At 39.6% G+C, this 23073-nt stretch overlaps 1 long non-coding RNA gene across 1 annotated transcript in view; it reads right to left on the bottom strand.

Moving 5' to 3' along the window:
- Positions 1 to 12411: 12411 nt before the first annotated feature.
- The window catches only part of LOC114486157 (uncharacterized), an 11916-nt gene continuing 1254 nt past the window's right edge, over positions 12412 to 23073 (bottom strand). Inside the window, exons 2-3 of the long non-coding RNA XR_003679442.2 lie at positions 21850 to 22011; positions 12412 to 13684 (exon numbers count right to left, since the gene is read on the bottom strand). This is a non-coding gene — a long non-coding RNA (uncharacterized lncRNA). The remainder of the gene's footprint in view (positions 13685 to 21849; positions 22012 to 23073) is intronic.

Genomic DNA, 23073 nt, shown 5'->3' with positions numbered 1-23073 from the left:
TAAGCGCATTTGTTAACTGTTGTACAAAGTTGAGAATTCTAAGTTGAAAGATCATTTTTCCTCAACATTTTGAAGGCATTGCTCAGTTGTGTTCCAGTTTTCAATGCTGTTCTTGAGAATTCCACTGCCATTCTGATTCCAGAATCTTTATTCTGAGGTTTATTTTTGTTGTTGCTGTTCTATAGAGATTTTTACTATTTGTCTTTATCTCTGGTGTTCTGAAATATTACAAAGATATGACTTAGTGTAGATCTTTTTTTCATCCATTTTCCTGGATGGGCCCTTTGAATCTAGAGGCCTGCTCTCTTATTCTGCAAAATCCTTTTCTCGTATTTCTTTAATAATTTTCTCCTCTCTATGTTCTTTTTCTTAAATTCCTATTAGTTAGCTACTGGAGTATCTGAATTAATCCTCTAGTTTAAAAAATCATTTCTCTCTTATGGCCCATCTTTCTATGGTATGGGAAATGTCCTCATTTTAAAAAATTTGCTATCATTTTATCCTATCTCTCTGAGGATACCACTTAGTTTCTGAGGGTTGTTTCCCATTTCCTACATTGCCTTTGTTTTCTCCAAGTTTTTTTCCCTATTTGTTTGTTTGTTTTAGTTCCTGTCTTTAATGTGGGAGCCTTCACTCAAATGTCCAGGAATTCTTTCATGACCAACGTCATTTAATTTGCATTAAACGTTGATGCACTAAAAAGCTGAAAGGAAACACAGCTGAGGCTTGGTAATGTTGAACTTTGCTAGAGGGTGATAGGACCACCTCTCCCCACCAGCAATTTAGTATTTTAGCTTAACAGTTTCTCCAAGGAGGAGTCATTCTTCTACTGAGGATGAGGGTGAGGCTATTACACTCCTGGATGACAGCATTGTGGGAACAGGTGGGGGCAGGGCCTTGATGCACTGTCACATAACCCCCTCTTACTTTTGGCCCAGTGCCTCACTCCTGCTTTCCAGCATGTCAGCTAGTCCTGAGTCCAGACCTCTACAGTTCAATTCCCCTGAAATCAATCTCTGGACTCCTGGGCATAGAGGCTGGGGCCGGGTAAGGAGTAGGATTTTTCACCCGGCTATGTGGAGTAGTGGAGGGGATATGACAGGAAATTTTTTACAGATTTTGAACCAGTTCCTCTGTTTTCCGCCCCACTCAGCAGATGCTGGTCTCTGCCAGTCCTGAGCCTTTCTGGATTCTGCAGAGCATATCAGTACCCTCCTCTGACCTAGTGCTGCTTTTCCCTTTCTATGTGAGTCACCTGCCTTCATCCAATTTCCATGTTCACAAGATGTATTGCCACCTCTCATTCACTGTTATTTTCTCTTCTGTTCTCTTTGACCCTATAGGTTTATGCTATTTTCATTTCTTTTCTGTCATTTAGCAGAGCTTCAGGAGGCAGCAAAGATGAACCCTTGTATTGACTGGGCTATGTTTAATCAGCAATCTCCCTACCTACTTTGTAAGATTATCATGGGTACCAAATAGGACAATATATGTAATAGTGCTTCACAAACTCTTAAAATGTCATACAAATGTGATTTATTATCATTTGGTTCCTAAGATGCCTTGATAGATTTTTCTGTTGTGACTTTCTTCTCGCTAACTTTGACAAAATGAGTACTTTGGTAATGGTAGCCACCCATTTAGCAATAATCCTTAAAATCTTAATCAAGATGAAAATAAGTAAAATGCTCTCAATTATATGTGTTATACAAAACGACTTGAAAATACAATACTCATTTGTAACCTGAAGGAAATGCATCATGCTGGGAGTTCCAGCAGAAGTCTCATAGACTCAGCTCAGGACATCTGCTCCCAGGAGCCCACGTGAAGCCCTCAGGCGAGTGGACTGCTTCTCACTGTACCTATGGCCCCCTGTGTACAGATTCCCTCACAGCACTTCCTGCCCTACTGAGCTTGCTTGTTTTCTTGTTTGTTTCAGCCTCCAGGTATGGAATGTGTCTCATTCATCCCTTTATCCTCAGCACCCAGCACAGGGCCTCTGACATACAGAGGTTCCTGAGTGTTTGATGAAGTGAAACACTGCAGACAAACTCATTCAAATATTATTTAGTCTTTGGGGAAATAGTTCCAAGGGTTTGACTAGATATTCCATTTTAAATATTAAGAAAGCAGAAGTCAGAAATTCTTCCTCCCTTATAAAAACAAAAAGAAAATTGTGGGTATGTCTAACAGATTGCTTCATCTCTTTATGCAATGGGAAAAGAAGGGTAGGGAAGTAAACCTACAGTCCTGGCAGCACCAGACAGCCCAGACACAAGTGTTGAGCACAAAGGGGGAGGCAGCGTGGATCCTGGCAGCTCTCGTGTTCCATGAAAAACACCTGCTCTGCTGGCAACTGGGAAAGAAAGACCCAGAATAGCACAGGCACACCCACTCAAAGAAACACAGGAACTCCCCTGTACTGTAGGCAAGGCGGGGATGTCAGGAGAGAGGTCTCGCGAAGCTGACTTGAAAGTTTTACCCAACACCATTAAAAGGACTTGAATTTCCTCTACAACGTAGAAAAAATGAAATTCAACCCCTCTCTTTCTCAGAGTCAGCGAGGCATGCTCGGGGCTCACAAAGTAGGTATGGCAAGCTTGCAGGAAGTGTATAAGCATGCAAGTTACTCAGCTAGGACCAGCCACACGCAAAGCACAGGGCCAGGAGGCCATAGAGGGAGGCTGTCGTCACCACACAGGGATGAAACTGCCATCCCTCTCTTGCAGACACCCCACGGTGGGCACTGCACTCTCAGTTCTAGGGGAACAGGCCAAAGTTCGGAGATGATGGTACTGGAGGCCATGAGGGCCGCAACCAAAACAAGCAAAAGCAAGGAGGCCACGAATAAGGAAACAAGGGGACAGAGGCAAAAGCTGAGCCTAAAGACCAGGTAGTTAGGCACCCTGAATGACTCTCCCATGCCTTCTAATTCGTGTCCAAAACAGTCCCTTCAGATGTCCCTTAAGAAAAGGGTCCTGTGGTCACGGAAGTTTGGCAGATGCAGCATACAAGAAACCCCCTTAGGGATTCATAAGGAACACTGGCATCCGCAAGGCCCGGAAGTGTTCTTCATGAAAGGAAAAATAACAACAACTGCAACAACAAAATGTTTTACTTTCTTTATCTCAGGGTTTCCCAAACACTCTCTTTCCAGTAAGACCTATTCACATCCTGCAGACCGACTGCTCCATCAACGACGAAAGGAGACTGCTGTTATACCCAGGCCTTGACACTTGAATCTTGCCTTTGGTACTGTCACACCTTTCAGAATGTTATAGTGAAAGATGGGTTTAGTTATAAAATTCACACTGTGAAGTTTTAAATCTCCTTTCCTCAAATAACATGTCAGAGTGGGAAATTCACCAAGTTTCTTAAATGTTGTTTTGTTTTTCCAATTAGCTTTTCCTTTAAAAAATAAATTTTATTTTTAAGGGCAGTTTTGGGTTCACAACAAAATTGAGCAGAAAGTACAGAGAGTTCCCATATACCCTCTGCCTCACCCACCATCAACATCCCGCCCCGGGGTGGTACATTTGTTACAATCAATGAACACTGACACATCATTAGCACCCAAAGTCCACAGTTTACATTAGGGTCACTCTTGGTGTTGTACATTCTATGGCTTTGGACAAATGTAAAATGACATGCATCTATCATTGTAGCACCATACAGAGTAGTTTCATGGTTCCCCTCCTATTCATCCTTCCCTCCTCCCAAACCCTTGGCAACCTCTGATCTTTTTACTGTCTCCGTAGTTCTGAATTTTCCAGAATGTCATAGAGTTGGAATCCTTGTAATTTTCTGTTGTTGTTAAGTCTTATCATATTTCTAGGTAAAAGGACATTTTTTTTAAAAGGGGTAAATAAAACTTCTTCTATGGCTGGAAGATCACTGGCTTATTCTTTACCTTATAACAATCTTGACACAACTGACACCTTGGACAGATAATTCTTTGTTTTGGGGGGCTGTCTTGTGTATGTTTATGTTATATGTTTAATAGCATGCCTGGCCTCTACCCACTGTATGCCAGTAGGATCACCCTCCCCAAGCTGTGACAATCAAAACTGTCTCAGACGTTGCCTAATGTCCCCTGGTGGGCAAAATCACCCTAACTGAGACCCACTGGCCTAAAGTGGACACCTACACTTCACCAGAAAATCTCAAAAGCATTTTATACCTGATTATTTACCTCTGGTAAGCATTTGGTCACCTATAATGTTTGGTAAGGAGAAGCAAGACTAGGTGTAAAGACCAAAGAATTATGGAGTTTCCTCAAAAAATTGAAAATAGAACTACTGTATGATCCAGCAATTCCACTTCTGGGTATTTATCCAAGGAAAATGAGAATACTAACTCAAAAAGATATCCCGATGTTCATTGCAGCATTATTTGCAATAGCCAAGATATGGAAATAACATGTGTCTCCTGATGGATGAATGGATAAATATGTGGTATACACACACACACACACACAATGTAATATTATTTAGCTATAAAAAAGAATGAAATCTTGCCATTTGCAGCAACATGGATGGACCTTGAGGATATTATGCTAAGTGAAATAAGTCAAAGACAAATACCATATGATCTAACTTACATGTGAAATCTAAAAAAAACAAACTGAACACAGACAAACAAACCAAAAAACTAAGCTCATAGACAGATACAGAGAACAGATTTGTGGGTGCCAGGGATGGGAAGATGTTGTTGGAGGACGGGGGCAAAATAAGTGAAGGGGGTCGAGAGGTACAAACTTTCAGTTATAAAATAAATGTCATGGGGGTGTAATGTACAGCACAGTCACTATAGTTAATAACACTGTTTGCATATTTGAAAGTTGCTAAGAAAGTAGATTTTTAAAGTCCTCATCACAAGAAAAAAAAGTTTTGTAACTATGTACGGTGATGAATGTGAACTAGACTTATTATGGCGATCATTTTGCAATATATACAAATATTGAATCATTATGTTGTATACCATATAATGTTATATACCAATTATATCTCAAAAAAAAAAGATCAAAGAGTTGCTGCAGAAACCTACAGTCTGACCAAGAATATGGCTTTTTTAACTCCCATAACAAACTGTATGAGCCTTTGCCTGGGACAGTACATTAGTAAGTCAGATTATAAGGTCAAAGGCAAAAGAAGAGATTGTTTTCTCCCTGGAGCTGTTAAATACTTGAACTCTCATTTTTGGGTTGTTTACATGTCTTCTCTTGATTTGAAAACGGTTTGGTTCTGTTCAAGTGTTCTTTTAAATGTTCATAGAGGGGAAATATTTGCTCTCTTTAAGAATTAAGATGGCTGACAAACATGTGAACAGATGCTCAACATCACTAATTATTAGAGAAATGCAAATCAAAACTACAATGAGGTAACACCTCACACTGGTCAGAATGGCCCTCATCAAAAATTCTACAAAGAGTAAATGCTGAAGAGAGTGTGGAGAAAAGGGAACCCTCTTGCACTGTTGGTGGGAATGTAAACTGGTACAGTCACTATGGACAACGGTATGGAGGCTCCTTAATAAACTAAAAACAGAGCTACCATATGACAAAACAATTCCACTCCTAGGCATATATCCAGAGAAAACCAGAATTCGAAAGGATTCATGCACCCCAATGTTCATTGCAGCACTATTTACAATAGCCAGGACATGGAAGCAACCTAAATGTCCATCAACAGATGAATGGATAAAGAAGATGTGGTACATATATACGATGGAATATTACTCAGCCATAAAAAGGAATGAAACTGGGTCATTTGCGGAGGCGTGGATGCACCTAGAGACTGTCATACAGAGTAAAGTAAGTCAGAAAGAGAAAAACAAATATTGCATAATTTCATTTATATGTGGACTCCAGAAAAATGGTACAGATGAACTCTTTTGTAAAGCAGAAATAGAGTCACAGATGTAGAGAACAAACTTATGGTTACCAAGGGGGGAAGGGGGAGTGGGGTGAATTGGGCGATTGGGATTGACATATATACACTACTATGTATAAAATAGATAACTAATGAGAACCTACTGTAGAGCACAGGAAACTCTACTTAATACTTTGTGGTGACCTAAATGTGAAGCAAATCTCAAAAAGAGTGGATATAGGTATACACATAACTGATTCAGTTTGCTGCACAGCAGAAATTAACACAACATTGTAAAGCAACTGTACTCCAATAAAAATTAAAAAAAAAATTGGGACTTCCCTGGCGGTCCAGTGGTTAAGACTCTATGCTTCCACTGCAGTGGGCAGGGGTTTGACCCCTGGTCAGGAAACTAAGGTCCTGCAAGCCATACAGTGTGGCCAAAAGTTAAAAAAAAAAAAGAATTAAAAGCTAACACTTGGTATAACCATGTTAGACTATAAATTTAATCTGAAAAAAGTCTACTAAAAGAAAAAGAAACCTATTGGAAATTTTGGGTGAGATACCTCTGGTCTAATAAAGTGTAGTCAAGGGAGCGAGGGCATACACTAAAAAGTGCACACACATCCAAGGACACTCTCACTATGCCACTCAGCAAAAAAAACCAAACAAACAAAAAATTTTTTTTTCATGGTATCTCCTTGCTCTAAAAGTCCAAAATCCTTAACCCTTAACATGGCCTACCAGGCCCTGCATGACCTGACCCCTGCCCATCTTGCCAGCCTCTTTTCACATCCCTCCTCCTCACCCCCAGCCCCATTTTTCAGTTAGGTTGAACTTCACTCCACCTCAGGGCTTTTGCATATGCTATTCCCAATGCCTGGAACACACTTTCCTCCTCTCGTCCCTTTCCTGTTGCCTTGAGAATTCCTGCAGAATGGATAAAGAAGATGTGGTACATATATACGATGGAATATTACTCAGCCATAAAAAGGAATGAAACTGGGTCATTTGCGGAGGCGTGGATGCACCTAGAGACTGTCATACAGAGTAAAGTAAGTCAGAAAGAGAAAAACAAATATTGCATAATTTCATTTATATGTGGACTCCAGAAAAATGGTACAGATGAACTCTTTTGTAAAGCAGAAATAGAGTCACAGATGTAGAGAACAAACTTATGGTTACCAAGGGGGGAAGGGGGAGTGGGGTGAATTGGGCGATTGGGATTGACATATATACACTACTATGTATAAAATAGATAACTAATGAGAACCTACTGTAGAGCACAGGAAACTCTACTTAATACTTTGTGGTGACCTAAATGTGAAGCAAATCTCAAAAAGAGTGGATATAGGTATACACATAACTGATTCAGTTTGCTGCACAGCAGAAATTAACACAACATTGTAAAGCAACTGTACTCCAATAAAAATTAAAAAAAAAATTGGGACTTCCCTGGCGGTCCAGTGGTTAAGACTCTATGCTTCCACTGCAGTGGGCAGGGGTTTGACCCCTGGTCAGGAAACTAAGGTCCTGCAAGCCATACAGTGTGGCCAAAAGTTAAAAAAAAAAAAGAATTAAAAGCTAACACTTGGTATAACCATGTTAGACTATAAATTTAATCTGAAAAAAGTCTACTAAAAGAAAAAGAAACCTATTGGAAATTTTGGGTGAGATACCTCTGGTCTAATAAAGTGTAGTCAAGGGAGCGAGGGCATACACTAAAAAGTGCACACACATCCAAGGACACTCTCACTATGCCACTCAGCAAAAAAAACCAAACAAACAAAAAATTTTTTTTTCATGGTATCTCCTTGCTCTAAAAGTCCAAAATCCTTAACCCTTAACATGGCCTACCAGGCCCTGCATGACCTGACCCCTGCCCATCTTGCCAGCCTCTTTTCACATCCCTCCTCCTCACCCCCAGCCCCATTTTTCAGTTAGGTTGAACTTCACTCCACCTCAGGGCTTTTGCATATGCTATTCCCAATGCCTGGAACACACTTTCCTCCTCTCGTCCCTTTCCTGTTGCCTTGAGAATTCCTGCAGCCCCTTTAGCTCTCTGTTTAAATGTCACTTCCTTACCCCCAATGTTTAGGTACATCTGTTATATTCTGGTAACACCTGTACTTCCTCATCACAGTAGTTTGTGTACTTGGAATTAACTAATCATTTAGTGATAATTTATTTAATTTTTTTGTCTCCCTCACCCAACTTTAACCTCTGTGTATTAGTTGCAGTGTGTTCCCCAGTGCCTAACAGTACCTGGCATATAGTAGGTGTTCATGAAGCACCTGACTGATGACTTAGGTCATTCCTCTTTGGGCTTCCGGTTTTGATTTTGGCTAAAAATGTTACAAAAGTAGATTTTTCCCTTATTAATTCAACGTGTGTCTATCTAGCTTCTGACTCCAGATTCCTAATTTTTCTCTATTTCCTCACCTTCAACTCTTGCCAAGAAACTTCCTTCAGACCGAGGACTGTGTCCCTGGCCTCAGCCCTTAATTTTTTTTCAATCAGTACCTCTGAACGTTTCCTACCTGGTTTTTGTATTCTCTTTGGCAATGGCAGCATAGTATTTCACCATGTGGATGGTTTATGTAACCATTCCCTATTGAGAAGCACTGGTGGTGTTTCCAACTTTCTAATGATATGAAAAATGTCACAATAAAGATCCTTATACATAAATTTTTCTATATCACTGATTATTTTCTCAGGATGAATTTCTAGAAATGGAACTAAGTCAAAGGATATGAAAATTTTTTTAAGACTAAAGGCATATTTTGTCCAGTTTTATTCCATTATAGTAAGCTTGCTTTTCATACTTCACTCAGTGTTCATGACATTTATCCTACTGACTCTCTACCCACCCTTTACTTTTTCTCATTAGGCAGCTCCTTCATCTGCCCAATTTCCTGGATTTTTTACTGCTTCCCAGTTGGCAGCCGCGTTGCTTGATTTCCATGTCTCATTATTCTTTTTTTTAAATTGATTGATTGATTGATTGATTTTTGGCTGCGTTGGGTCTTCGTTGCTGCACGCAAGCTTTCTCTAGTTGTCGCGAGCGGGGGCTACTCTTGGCTGCGGTGCGCAGGCTTCTTATTGCTGTGGTTTCTCTTGTTGCAGAACACGGGCTCTAGGTGCGCGGGCTTCAGTAGTTGCAGCAAGTGGGCTCATTCGTTGTGGCTCGCGGGCTCTAGAGCGCAGGCTCAGTAGCTGTAGTGCACAGGCTTAGTTGCTCCGCAGCATGTGGGATCTTCCCGGACCAGGGCTGGAACCCATGTCCCTGCATTGGCAGGGGGATTCTTAACCACTGTGCCACCAGGGAAGTCCCCTCATTATTCTTTTGATTGCTTTGTTCACTGAATAAATATTTACTGGACTCCTACTACGTGCCAGAAACTGTCCTTGACAAAGTGAAGTAAACAGCTAACCAAATAATAACAGAAAGTGGTAAGTGCTCTGGAGGATTTTAACAGAATGCTAGAACAGTAAGAAAGAGAATAAACCTTCTCTACTTAGATAGCTTGTCAGCAAAGTCCTTTCTGAGAAGATGAAACCTGAAGGACAACAAGTAACCAAGCAGCCAACAAGTACACGAAAAGATGCTCAACACCATTGGTCATTAGGGAAGTGCAAATCAAAACCACAATAAGAAACCACTTCATAGCCACTACGATGGCTACAGCAAAAATAAATGTGGGAAGGGGGATGTTTAAGAAGTGTTGGCAAGGATCTGGAGAAATCAGAAACCTCATACACTCCTTGTGGGAATGCAAAATGGTACAGCTGCTGTGGAAAATAGTTTGGCATTTCCTCAAAAAGTTAAACCTAGAGTTACCATATGACTCAGTAATTCGAATCCTAGGTATATACCAAAGAGAACTGAAAACATATATTCACACAAAACTTGAACACGAATGTTCATAGCAGCATTATTCATAGTAGCCAAAAAGTAGAAACAACCCAAATGTCCATCCACTGATGAATAGGAAAACACAATATGGTCTATCCATACAATGAAATACTATTGAGCCATAAAAAGGAATGAAGCACTGACCCATGCTATGACATAGATAAACCTTGAAAACATTATGCAAAGTGAAATAAGCTAGACATAAAAGGCCACATGTTGTGATTCAATTTATATGAAATGTTCAGAAGAGGCAAATTCATAAAGACAGAAAATAGATTTTCGGTTGCTGCAGGCTGGGGGAGGGGAAAATGGGAAATGACTACTTTTAATGGGCAAGGCGTTTTTCAGAAGGTGATGAAATTGTTCTGTAAATAGATAGTGGTGATGGTTGTACAACATCCTGTATATGCTTTAAAAAACCACCAAATTTTACACTTTAAGATTGTTTAAATGATGAGTTTTATATTACAGAAATTATTTTTTATTGAGGTGAAATTCACATAACATAAAATTCACCATTTTATTTTATTTTATTTTTTTTGTGTGTGTGTGTGGTACGCGGGCCTCTCACTGCTGCGGCCTCTCCCGTTGCAGAGCACAGGCTCCGGACGCGCAGGCTCAGCGGCCATGGCTCACGGGCCCAGCCGCTCCGCGGCACGTGGGACCTTCCCGGACCGGGGCACGAACCCGCGTCCCCTGCATCGGCAGGCGGACTCTCAACCACTGCGCCACCAGGGAAGCCCAAAATTCACCATTTTAAAGTGTACAATTCAGTAGCATTTAAAACATTTATTAAAAAATAATAAAAATAAATATATAAATAAACAAAACATTTACGAGGAATATGAGGGAAGACTACACTCACATGTAACATGTGGAAAGAATGTCAGCCTTTCCGTTGCCATTTCACTCACTTTTTTTTTTGCGGTACGCGGGCCTCTCACTGTTGTGGCCTCTCCCGTTGCGGAGCACAGGCTCCGGACGTGCAGGCTCAGCGGCCATGGCTCACGGGCCCAGCCGCTCCGCGGCATGTAGGATCTTCCCGGACCGGGGCACGAACCCACGTCCCCTGCATCGGCAGGCAGGCTCTCAACCACTGCGCCACCAGGGAAGCCCTCACTCACTTTTTAAAAGAACTTTCTGAGAACGATATTACAAAAGATTATTGCCAGGATCTTAATTTTGCTTACATGTAAAAATTGTGAAGTTGTAATACCAGTCCATTTGGAATTATGTTATGCTGTTATGAATGAAATGATCTTTTGGAGATCAAAAGTGCAGAGTGGGTCACCATCAATCAGAAACAGCACGGTAAGTCCAGAGTGACAAGGGCTTTTTCACCACAGCTCAGTTGAGCATGGGTGATGCATGAGAGCAAGGCAAATGGAAGGAACAGGAGCCAATCGAATACCAGCATTCACAGGTGCACGTACATGGGGACTGATACTGCCTTGTACTTTCTCTTCCTTAATATGCTCAACATTTCCAATGTTACACTTTCCATTATGGTCTCCTAATTAAGTCGGTTTCTTTGCACCCAGAGACCATTCCTCTGGTGTATTCTGATGATTGATCCTTTGCTCAGATCAGTAGGATCACAATGAAAAATGAGGTTGTTCATCCTCCCATCCATCCCTCAAACCATCCATGCAGGAAAGTATTATTGAGCAACAACTATATATGAGGCACATATCATTTAATATATGGAGAAATGGAAAATGGAAAAATGGCTAGGCTGATGGCTAGAGTGAAGAGTCACAGCTGCAGCATCTGTGTGGAAATTCTATCACATGGCCGGGCAGAAAGACTTCAAAAAGCAACACTTGCATGAGGTTGGAACAGAGGCCTCCACTGTGAATTACTTGCAAAGATCGCGTTCTCTAGGAGAAAAAAGAAACCTGACAAGATTTTTATATTTATGTCACTTTGTTGATTTCCAATGAAATTCTTTTGGGTTTTTTGTTGTTGTTGAAACTGAGTTAAGTGTCTAGGTTAATTTGGGGAGAACTGACAGTTTTAACATTAAATCTTTCCTATGGGGAACAGGACATGCCTCTCCATTTTTTTCAAGTCTTTTGTGTCCTCCAGGAGAGATTTTCAGTTTCTTTCCATACCTAGACATTTTATACTCTTTGGTTGCTATTTTGAATTGAACATTTTCCCATTATATTTTGTAACTGGCTTATAGGAAAGCTATTTTTTTTAATACTGACTTTATAACCAGTCACTTTACTGAATTCTCTTATTCTTTCCAGCAGTATTTCAGTTGACTCTCCTGGGATTTCTAACTACACAAACATAGCAACTACAAAAAAAGAGGAGAAAAGAAGAATAATCTCTTCCTTTCCAATAATTAAGCTCATTTTCCATTATCTCTTTGATTGGCTAAAACTGGCAGAACAACCTTGAATAACAGTGGTGACAGGGTACACACCTTACACATTTGTTTCAGATTTTTAAATGAATGTAGTGTTTACCACTAAGTACCATGTTAGTTGTTTATTTCAAATAGAAAAAAGTGTATCACATGAAAGAAGATTCCTTTTATTTTTTCTTTACTAATGGTTTTCCAGTTTTGTACTTATTGCAGTTTCTCTTACCAAAAGTAGTTTGCATAAAGCCCCACATATCTCATTTTGAATTAATATATATTATTTAATATACATTACTGAATTTACTAATTAGTAATCATAATTTGCATAAGTATTAGGACCTGAAAATATGAAGCTCCTTTTAAATTCATATGGTGAAAATTAAATTCAGGAAAATAAGCATTATACATAAGTGCCACGTGTAAGGCATTTTATTAGATGCTTCAGAGCAGTGTTTCTCAGAGAGGGGTCCAAAATTCACTTGTGGTACTTATTTGAAGTACAAATTGAAGAACTGTACCCCAGATACATTGAAAGAGAATTTATGGGACTGGAGGCTGGGAAGCTGCATTTTCGATGAGATCTCCAGGTGATTCTTATGCATCTTACTGTTTAAAGCCCTGGCACAGAGAATAAAAGAACAAGCAAAACATACAGGAAAAAAAATAAAGAGGATGAGTATATTTGAACTTGTCATCACAGAGTGGCATAGCTCAATTCATCATGCTATAGTGAATAAACTGGTTGTGAGCCTGATGGGACAGCTCAACCTCTGCCTACTCCAGTTACTGTTTGTCTAGGCTTAATTCTGACCATTTCCTTTAAATCACTGATTTTTCCAACAGTGCCATAGAGATTCCCATATGGAAACATAGAGGAGGATGAACTGCTGGAACTCTCTTTTTCAACTTCAAGCAGAGCAGCTCCACTTTTATCTGTTACATGTTTTAGAGTTCTGAGCAGTATTTTAAGACTAAAAGTTTGCAAATGGCTGATTTATACCCTTTAGCAACATCTTAATTTTACTACAAAGTTTGATCATTTAATGTTGGTGCACGTGATTAAAATAGAAAGGCTCTATTTGAGCAAGTTTGACAAAGTCCCTTTTCTGTTTTTTCTTACTTTATATATTTGTCTCAAAAAATGAAATCTCTTCTATACCAGGGACCATGATTTTGGATACAATGTATAAAATGCTTCTACAAATCTGAGGACATTCTAATAGCTGTTTATTATTATTATTAATCAGGAATTCTCTAAAACTTGTATTTTAAAGGTTTTGGAGAGGGAGAAGAAACCAATAAGATAAATAAGGGATAATTAATGTAGGCTCTGCCCCAGTGAACTGGGCCCAAGACTAAGACAGGAGCTGGGGTTTCTGTCCGGGGCACTCTGATAACCTTCTGTTGGTTTTGGTGAATGTCCTCACACCCCTCTGGGTCTCAGTTCCTTCTTCGATAAATTAAAGATGCTGGAATGAGATTTCCAAGATTCCTTCCAGCACTAAAAGTTGATGACTTCTTTGCCTGTCAAAGAAATCAACATACTTAGATTAGTGCACACTGCAGTATTGCAGGCTCTCTGTCATAAACAAGAAAAATTTTCTGGTTATTTATCAGGCATAGAGTAATGTCTTATACTGGTATATATTAGGACTAATTTATTCTAAAATTGATTAATTCAGCACAATAAATACTTATATGTAATTAAAAGCAAATTATTTTAAGGGATAATCATTAAGATAATCATTATAAGATAATCATTATTATTATTATAATCATTATTATTTTTTTTAACAAAAGCACAATAAATTAACTTCTTATGTTCTTTAAGGTAACCAGTTCATCATGACAAGGATGCCACATTAAATCAAGTCCAGTATCTCATTTCTCCACTTTAGGCTTTAGTTCTCTTTACATTTATTTTTCAAGACAAGTTATTTTCCCAGGTAACACTTTCTTCTCCTCCCACAGCCTCTGCAGAGCTGAATCTTTAAATGTTTTCTTTTCAGTTGTGCTCCATGATATTTCACCAGTGCCCACTACTTATAACAGAAATGAATTAAGCTGAATCATGAACCTTTCATCTATTTAGCAAATATCCCCTGAGCACATCCTGCAGTCTTAGTGGTGTAAAGGACATTGGGGCAAGGAAGGAGAGGGGATGGCCATGGCCTTGAGAAGCTCACAGCCTTCCTGATTAAATGAAGAAGAAACCATATCCAGGATATTGATGTCATGACAAGGATGATCCTTAACAAATGATCGTTTTTACTTTTCAAACAAAAATTCCTTAGCAAACGTTGTATGTGAAATATACATTTGAAAATTTAACAATATGGTACTGGCCTTAAGGAGAGCCTTAGTAACATTTCTTTGTGGTTGTAGAAACAAGTTCAAAGACAAGATAATGAATGGATTGAAGAATTAATAATATTTTGGTATAAGCACCACTGAAAAAGCTGTAAAGGCAAAAGCATGGAAATGACAACTGTTATACATAACTGTATTTTCCCTCCCCCCCATCCTATTTTGCTATTTTATAAAGAGAACTATTGGGGTTAGGCATCTTAGAGAAAGGAAAAAAATATGCAGATACAACATACAAAAAGAATTTTTATCTTACTTTTCTTTTCATCCCAATTTATTCTTTGCCTAGAGATTGTAGCATAGACACTGTTCCCAGGAGGTTGGGTCCCACAGGGTTGGGCAAAATAACATACTTTAAATAATTCTTCACAGTCAGACTTTCACATTGCATTTGGATGTGCAATGCACTATGTAAGCCCATACTTATGTGTATACATGCGGTTCTCTTTGCTTTGCTGTTCTTTCCCTTGTGTTAAAAGAGATACTTGAGAGTGTTTTGCAGTGTTTATCCTCATCTCTCAGCTCCCTCACTTTCGCAAATTAAAGTTAGACACTGCTGCAAGGTTCTTTGGTTCCTGCTTTGTTGGGAAAGCTTTCAGTGGCAATATCTGTGATCACTGGTGTATTAAATGTCAGGCTTGGAAGAATCATTCTGCCCTGGGCTGATGGTAAACTAGGGGACTTATCTTTTACTTTTCATCCTGTGCAAGGAAAATTCCCTTCAGATTCAACATACACAAGTCAAAAAAGCTCAGACTCAACTCCAATGTGTATCCCACTCTACCTCTCCCACCCCACCCCCCAAAAACTGAATTCATAGAACCTAGGCTAAATACTACCGTTAAGAGGAAATTGCATTCACCACATTTCCACGAGAATGGCAAAGAGAACCAAGATAAATGCCAGAATACATCTTGAATCTTTTCTTACTGACATGCCAGGTTGTGGCAGAACTTAGAAGAGCAGGAAAAGATGTCACTTCTGCTCTTCAGGATGAATTCTTTTTTCAAAATTATTTAAAAAGTATTATTTGGTTATTTCTTTTGTGCATTTGAAAACGAAAGTAAATTGAAGAATCCAGTGGACTTTGAAATTTTCCTATACATTAAAATTGTTTATAGTCTCTCTAATGTAAGCATCTAGGGATCATTTTCATATTGTAATTTAATTCCTTGGGACTCATGTACTTTTCATGTGATATCTGAAATAAAATTCAAGAAAAAAAGTATCAGCGTTCTTAAGCACAAGTGGAGTACTAAACAACTCTAATTAAACGTGCAATATGGTAGGCACTGCCGGCCAGCTGGTCATGTTTAAGAGTTGTGGTTTTCAAAATATATGTAATTAAGTTATCTGTGAAAAGGACATCCGAATCTGCCTGCCCTTATTCAGGAATACAGAATTTGACACTGGAGAATAGGAGGAAGCCTATGGCCGTTGGGTTTTCGCAGCCCGCATCAAAAACACGCTCAGGGAAATAATGAGGCAGGTAGCGCGCGATGGGCCCTGCCCTCCCTGGGAACCGCGCCGCCGGACCCAGGGGACAGGAAGGCACCCTCTTGACCACTCCGCGAGCGCGCGCGCGCAAGCCGCTCCCGCAGCTCCGAACGTGCACCCACTACCGCCTCCCTCGCGTGTCCCGGGGCTGCAGAACTCGCCCCAGTGCTGTGGCTTTTCAGAAATACAGTTCCGTTTCTCCTTTCACACCGACGGGGATTCTTTTTTTTAAAAAAAATACTTATTTATTTTTGGCTGCGATGGGTCTTAGTTGCTGTGCGCAGGCTTTCTCTAGTCGCGGTGAGCGGGGGCTACTCTTCATTGCAATGCGCAGGCTTCTCATTGCGGTGGCTTCTCTTTGTTGCGGAGCACGGGCTCTAGGCACGCGGGCTTCAGTAGTTGTAGCACGCGGGCTCAGTAGTTGTGGCTTGTGGGTTCTAGAGCACAGGTTCAGTAGTTGTGGCTCGTGGGCTTAGTTGCTCCGCGGCATGTGGGATCTTCCCGGACCAGGGCTCGAACTCTTGGTCCCCTGCATTGGCAGGCGGATTCTTAACCACTGCGCCACCAGGGAAGCCCCGACGGGGATTCTTGACAATTTGGCTGTCAGATGACAGCTTGCCAATGTAACATCATTTTCTTGAACACGGTAATAATGTATTTTAAAGGCATGGCATGTGTGAACACAAGTTCATCTTATATATCGGGGCCAAAAGGTCGTCCATGCGCATCCTGAAGTCTAAAAGCCCTGTGTACTCTGCAGCGTTCACTTGTCATACGCAGAGCTATCCTAATCTCAGGAATGTAATGGTTCTGAAACTGGGGGGACTGCATTTACTTACTGGAACTGTTTTAGGTACCCACATTAGGAGGTGCCCGGTTTGACATGTGCCTTGTGATTTTTGTTGGGTTTTCATTTAGTATTTGCTCATTTGGGGAAAAAAAGAATAAATGTTAAGAGTATAAACTACATTTAAGGTAATAGTTGCCCAAAGAGGCTTAATCAGATTCGAATTTTTGGCATGAATACTTCACAGGCTGCACATTTCGTACTATGTCATATCAAGGGCACATAATACCTGGTGGCTTTTCTTTTTGTGATGACAGTGTTTGTTGACAGATACTATTTACCTGGTATGTCCGTTATAAAGTTCCCCACCAGCTCTTCACCTATGGTTTTAGCAGCCCTTGATAATCATTTCTTAGATACTTTATTAATTAAGGGTTGCAAAATGGCAATATTTTAACTGTATCATCCCTTCTTCATTTATCTGTAGGATCTCTTCTCATTAATTACTTGATTACCTCAAGATACAGTTCATACAGGAAAGGCAAAATAAGTGCTTGATTCTTTATTTCTATCTACCCATTTTTTGAAATAAAGAGTTGCTTCCTCCACAACCTTCAAAGGTGACCGATGAGTCTATTTTTGGAGCATTACTATGAACCTGTGGATATTATCATACTTGATGTATCTCAATATGCTGCAGTTATTTATTTACTTATTTATTTGATGCTCAAAATATCCCATTTCCTGCCAGTGCTCCTGTGTCTATCTGACAGCACCCTAGACATCTTTCACAGCTTCCTTGCTTCCGGTACAACAAGATGTTCCAAGGGTCAGAGGAACATATTAAATAACATCACGGGGAAGCAGTCAGCAACACTGAGGATGAGAAACTCTCCAGGACAAACTATTCAGTGTCTTCAACAATAAATTGCAAAAGGGAAAGGAAGGAGGGCGTGAAACCCATAGATGGGAAGAGACTGGAAAAACCAGATACATGCGATGTCTGGGCCTTGTTTGGATCCCAATTTTTTTTTAAAAAAAGCTGCAAAAGATGTAATCAACAAGGACAAGGATAGCACAAGGAGCTCCACTCAATATTCTGTAATCTATATGGGAAAAGAATCTGAAAAAGAATAGATATATGTCTATGTATAACAAGAATCACTTTGCTGTACACCTGAAACTAACACAACACTGTAAATCAACAATACTCCAATATAAAATAAAAATTAAATTTTAAAAAAAGCTGTAAAAGATAATGTATGAGAAAATCAAGGAAATTTTAATGCTGCTTGGCATTTTGGTGATACTAAGGAATCTTCATTAAAACTTTTAGATGTGGTAGTATGATTGTGATTATGTTAAAAAAAGATGATATTTTAGAGATACATACAAAAGTATTTATGGGTAAAATTTTACAATATCTGACATTTGTTTCAAAAGAATCTAGTCAGAGAGGAGAGCGAATGTAGGTGTGATGTAGGTGGAATAATCTTGGCCATGTGTTGATAACTATTGAAGCTGGGTAATGGATACACAGGGAGGCCCTGTGTTATTCTCTCTGGTTTTATATATGTTTGAAAATTGCATAACAACAAATTTAAAATTTATTTTAAAATAGAAACCAGCCTAGAAGGAAGCCGAAGAGGAACTGATGATTGTAGAATGACACCAACTCCATAAAGTCTTGCCTCATTCAGAGATGTGCTAGCCACCTGCCAGCTACAGTAGCTGAGTAAGGGGAGAGACTAAGCAAGGAGAATGATGCTCTCCTGTGTTCCTGAGGTATGCCCCGGACCTGTGCTTGGTGCTTGGTGTGCATTTAACGCCATCCTCACAAAACTTCATGAGATTGGTGTTATTACTGTAATATCTATTTTACAAATGGAAAACCTGAGGTTTGGAGAGACTACTCACTTGATAAACAGAGATAGGCTTCAAACTACTTGGTCTGTCTCTATAGCCTATAGTAATAAGAGTAATATAAATAGCTCTTAATAGATACCATCCCTATTCACATAAGTGAATAAGTGCTTCACATCTATTCATTCATTTAATGTTCACAACAATAACCCTCTGAGGAAGATATTTTCAATAGACCCTTTTCACAGATGAGAAGACTGAGATATAACAGGTGAAGTAGCTGGAGGGCCACACAGCAGACCCTGTGAGACTCTGCTGCCACTCACACCCTTAGCTGCCCGTCTACACCAAGAGCTATCTGTGCAAGGGTCCTTCCTTCCTGGTTTAACAAACATCTGCTGAGTGCACGCAAGAGGCTGTCTCTGTCAGAGGTGCTGGGATATGGGGATGAACCTTTTGTGTGCGTGTGTGCCTTCTAGTAGCTTACAATCTCCTAGTTCTTGAGTCTCCGGGGAGCTACTTAGGAGATGATGGGGCTACAACTCAGAAGCTCATGCTACCTTGTTGACACCTCATTGTCTGAAGTTGAATTGGAAAGGGGACTGATCCAGCAGTCCCAAGAAGGCTTCTCCTGAACCTTAGCATTTCTGAGGTGAGGCTCTAAAGGAAGTTGCCTATGAATCCTGTTGCTTCACACTAGGAACCTCCACTGCTGGGGGCAGCTGATCCCCGGCTCCGAGGACACCATGCTCACGCCTGTCCTAGAGTCTTCTCTCTCCTGCTGGATTCTGTTCACAGCTCACCTCATCTCTGCTTTGGCTCTCAGTAACCTCCCTTCTCTGAAATCTCAACACCCTTACTGGTTGCCCTAATCAATTTTGTACTTAATTATGTACAAACCTCAGTTGTTACCTAACACCTTTACTGTGTATATCTTGCCTCTTTGCTGAATATTTGGAAGACAGAGAGTAGGTCTTACACTTTACTGATATTCCTCCAACAAGCCCCAAACTATGGAGTGGGTGCTCACTAACTATGATTTAAAGGGATATCTTTACAACAGTACAGTGTATGTTAGATAGCAATACACGTAGAATGGTCAAGAACACAAGCTCTCTCTCTTACTAGTTCTGTGTCCCAAGGCAAATTATTCACATCTTTTCTGCCTTAGTTTTCCTCTCTGTAAAATGGATATAGATAATAGTTTCTACTTCACGTGCGTAGGGTGCTTAGCACAGTGTCTGGCACATAACAAATGTTTAATATGTTAGCAGCTAGTATTTTTACTATTATTCTAACTGCTTAGCAAAGTAAGGTTTTATTGACCAACGAGAACATTTTTTTCCTACATGTGAAGTCATTAAATCAGAGGTTGCTTGGTATGCATGATTTAGTTGCCTGGGGAGGCTGTGGAGTGTAGTGGGAGAAGAATGGGCACTAAATTCTTTGTGGAATTGGACCAGAAATCAAATCTCTCCTCTAACACTGGCTGTAAAACTTTGGCTTTTATGAGCCTCAGTTTGTTCATATGAAAAATGGAATTAATAATAGGTAGCCCACTGGGTTGCTGTATGGTTCAGAAAAATGAATATAAGGCACCTAGCCCAGAGTTTTATGCAAAATGGATCTTAAACAAACCATTCCCTTAACGTCATGAAGCCTGTAGTGTTCCTCTCTGCAGAGATTATGTCTGCTTAGTAGATGAGGCATTTGTGGTCGTCTATTGACCCTTCTTTTCTAGAAAGTTCTAGCCCTCTAGACTGTAAAATTTCTGTCCCTCTGAATTCTTGCTATTTAACTCTACCACTTCCTGTTATATTCTCCCAGGAGTATACACTTGGTACATGCTAGGCACTTAATGAATTTATATTGAATGACTCAATATCCTACTTTTTATAAATGCATATAGACCATCCCTCTTCTGTTAACACAATCTTTCCCAGTTTATCAAGCTTTCAATCTACTGTTGACTGATCTCATCTATTACATTTTGGTGCTTCTTCATGTTGTTCAGAGGATGACCTTCACTCTAGTGCTTCTTTGTTCCACCCACCAGTAAGATTTTAGATCAGATAGGAGAGAGGACATCCCAGGCTGGGTGAAATGATGTTTCTGAAGGGATTAAGGAATGCCAAGTGAATAGTGCTTGAGGGGAACCAAGACTACAAGGTGGAAAAAAAATTCAGAGATAAGAGAGGGTGGAGACAGATTGTGGAGACACTTCATGGTCAGGCTGAAGAATGTGACTTGACATATCAGGCAGTTGGCAAAGCCAAAGGGTTGTTTATATAAGTTATAATGATTTTTAAATTTAGTTTTATACATTAAAGAGTCAAAACTGCTATTAGACTTATAATTAAAACAGCAGTCTCCACACTATTATATATGAAATAGATAACTAATAAGAACCTACTGTATAGCACAGGGAACTCTACTCAGTACTCTGTAATGACCAATATGGGAATAAAATCTAAAAAAGAGTGGATATATGTATATGTATAATGGATTCACCTTGCTGTACAGCAGAAACTAACACAATGTTGTAAATCAACTATACGCCAATAAAAATTAATTTTAAAAAATAAATAAACAATGCAAATAATAGAGAAAAAAACCCAGCAGTCTCTTGTTTCACCTTTCCTAATCCCCTGTTCCCACTCCCCAGAGGTAACCACATTGAATTCCTTTAACTGTTTCTTCTGGTTATTTGAATCTCCTTGTTTTTTTTTCTTTTCTTTTCTTTTTTTTTTTTTTTGGTACGGGGTCCTCTCACTGTTGTGGCCTCTCCCGTTGCGGAGCACAGGCTCCGGACGCGCTGGCTTGGCGGCCATGGCTCACAGGCCCAGCCTCTCTGCGGCATGTGGGATCTTCCCCGACCGGGGCACGAACACGCGTCCCCTGCATCGCCAGGCGGACTCCCAACCACTGCGCCACCAGGGAAGCCCTACTTGTTTTCTTTTATGCAAGATGATCCCCAACTCTTGCTCCATTACCTTCTCTCCATCTTCCCAATACAGTCACATCATAATTTTCTGTTAAATCAATATTTGCCATTTATAGTATTATGACTGTATAAATATAGTTCACGACTAATTAAATTTTCTTTCCTACACAGTTTTTCCTAGCGTTAGTTATTGCCTCATTGTTTTATTTACTTAATTTGCTGTGTACTTACCACTAATTGAACCCCAAACGCTTCAGCAAAGATATAAGCTGATCAAATACATTAAATAACCTATTGGATTTTTCTCAACGTGCCATGTGGAACGAAGATCACAGAAGTTAATATTTTGTAATTTTTATCATAGTATTTTCTCTAGGTTATCTTCCTCCAACACTGAAAAAAATAACCAAAAGGTGAAATGACTGAGTGAACCATCATTAAGGGATACTGATTAGGGCAAATCCTCAGCTAATTAAGTTGGTAAACAAACTAGGATGGTGAGTGCAAGGAGCCTATAGAAAGAAGGCAGGAGGTTGTGGCTGCTGAGGCAGTTCCCCAAATAATGCTAACCTGAAATTATGTTCCCCTAATTTAGTGGATTCATTTCTACAGTTTACCTGTTCTTATTCACCCATGTATCCCCAGCACGCGGGCCACTATTTGATTGCTAATGGGCAATGGATATAGAGCTCTGGGAAGTGTCCCTGACACAAAGAAACTAGTGAATATTACCTCTGAATATGTGAAACACACATCATCCACTTAGAAACTTTGTTTGCATTCTAGTTTTCTAGTGACTTTTGTAATGGAAAGAATTTGTATGCAATGGTTAATTTACCCAAATATTTTCAAATTCATTATTTTCACTTGATCCTCAAAGCATCCAAAGAATTAGACTGATTTTGAAACCTGGCTATAGTGCTTACTGGCTGTGTGCAAGTTATCTAATTTCTTTTCTCGTTTTTCTTAAATTGGGGTAGTTGTAAGGATTAAATGAGATAATCTCCAAATATATATGTTAGCTATTTTTATTGAGGTAAAGCATTGTTAACCTATTTGCTGATTAGACAAACCAGAACAAAGAAATGAAGTGACTTGTATTGTTTACACAGTGTGTTAGGGCAGACCTGGGCTTAAAGATCAGCACTGACTGTATCATAGTACAAGTGTCAGGGAAGAGCTTGATTTATACTCTTGTTCACTGCTGCACCCCAGTGCCTAAAGTAGTATCTGGTAAATAATAGGCACTCACATATGTGATGAATAAATCAACGTAAACACAAAGTTTTAGACATGGAAATGGTCTCCAAAACTGATTTTTCAAATAGGGAAACTGAGGCCCAAATACTTTTAAGTGAGCCTTGGGCATGTTTTTTGTGCTTTTGTTTTTGTTTCGTTTCTTTGTGTCTACATAGTGCTTTTTTTTTTTTTTTTTTTTTTTTTTTTTTTTTTTTT

This window comes from Physeter macrocephalus, chromosome 4 (assembly GCF_002837175.3).
Source record: "Physeter macrocephalus isolate SW-GA chromosome 4, ASM283717v5, whole genome shotgun sequence".
Classification (NCBI taxonomy): Eukaryota; Metazoa; Chordata; class Mammalia; order Artiodactyla; family Physeteridae; genus Physeter; species Physeter macrocephalus.
The sequence above is the reverse complement of the archived record's forward strand: the minus strand, read 5'-3'. Positions and strand labels throughout refer to the sequence as shown.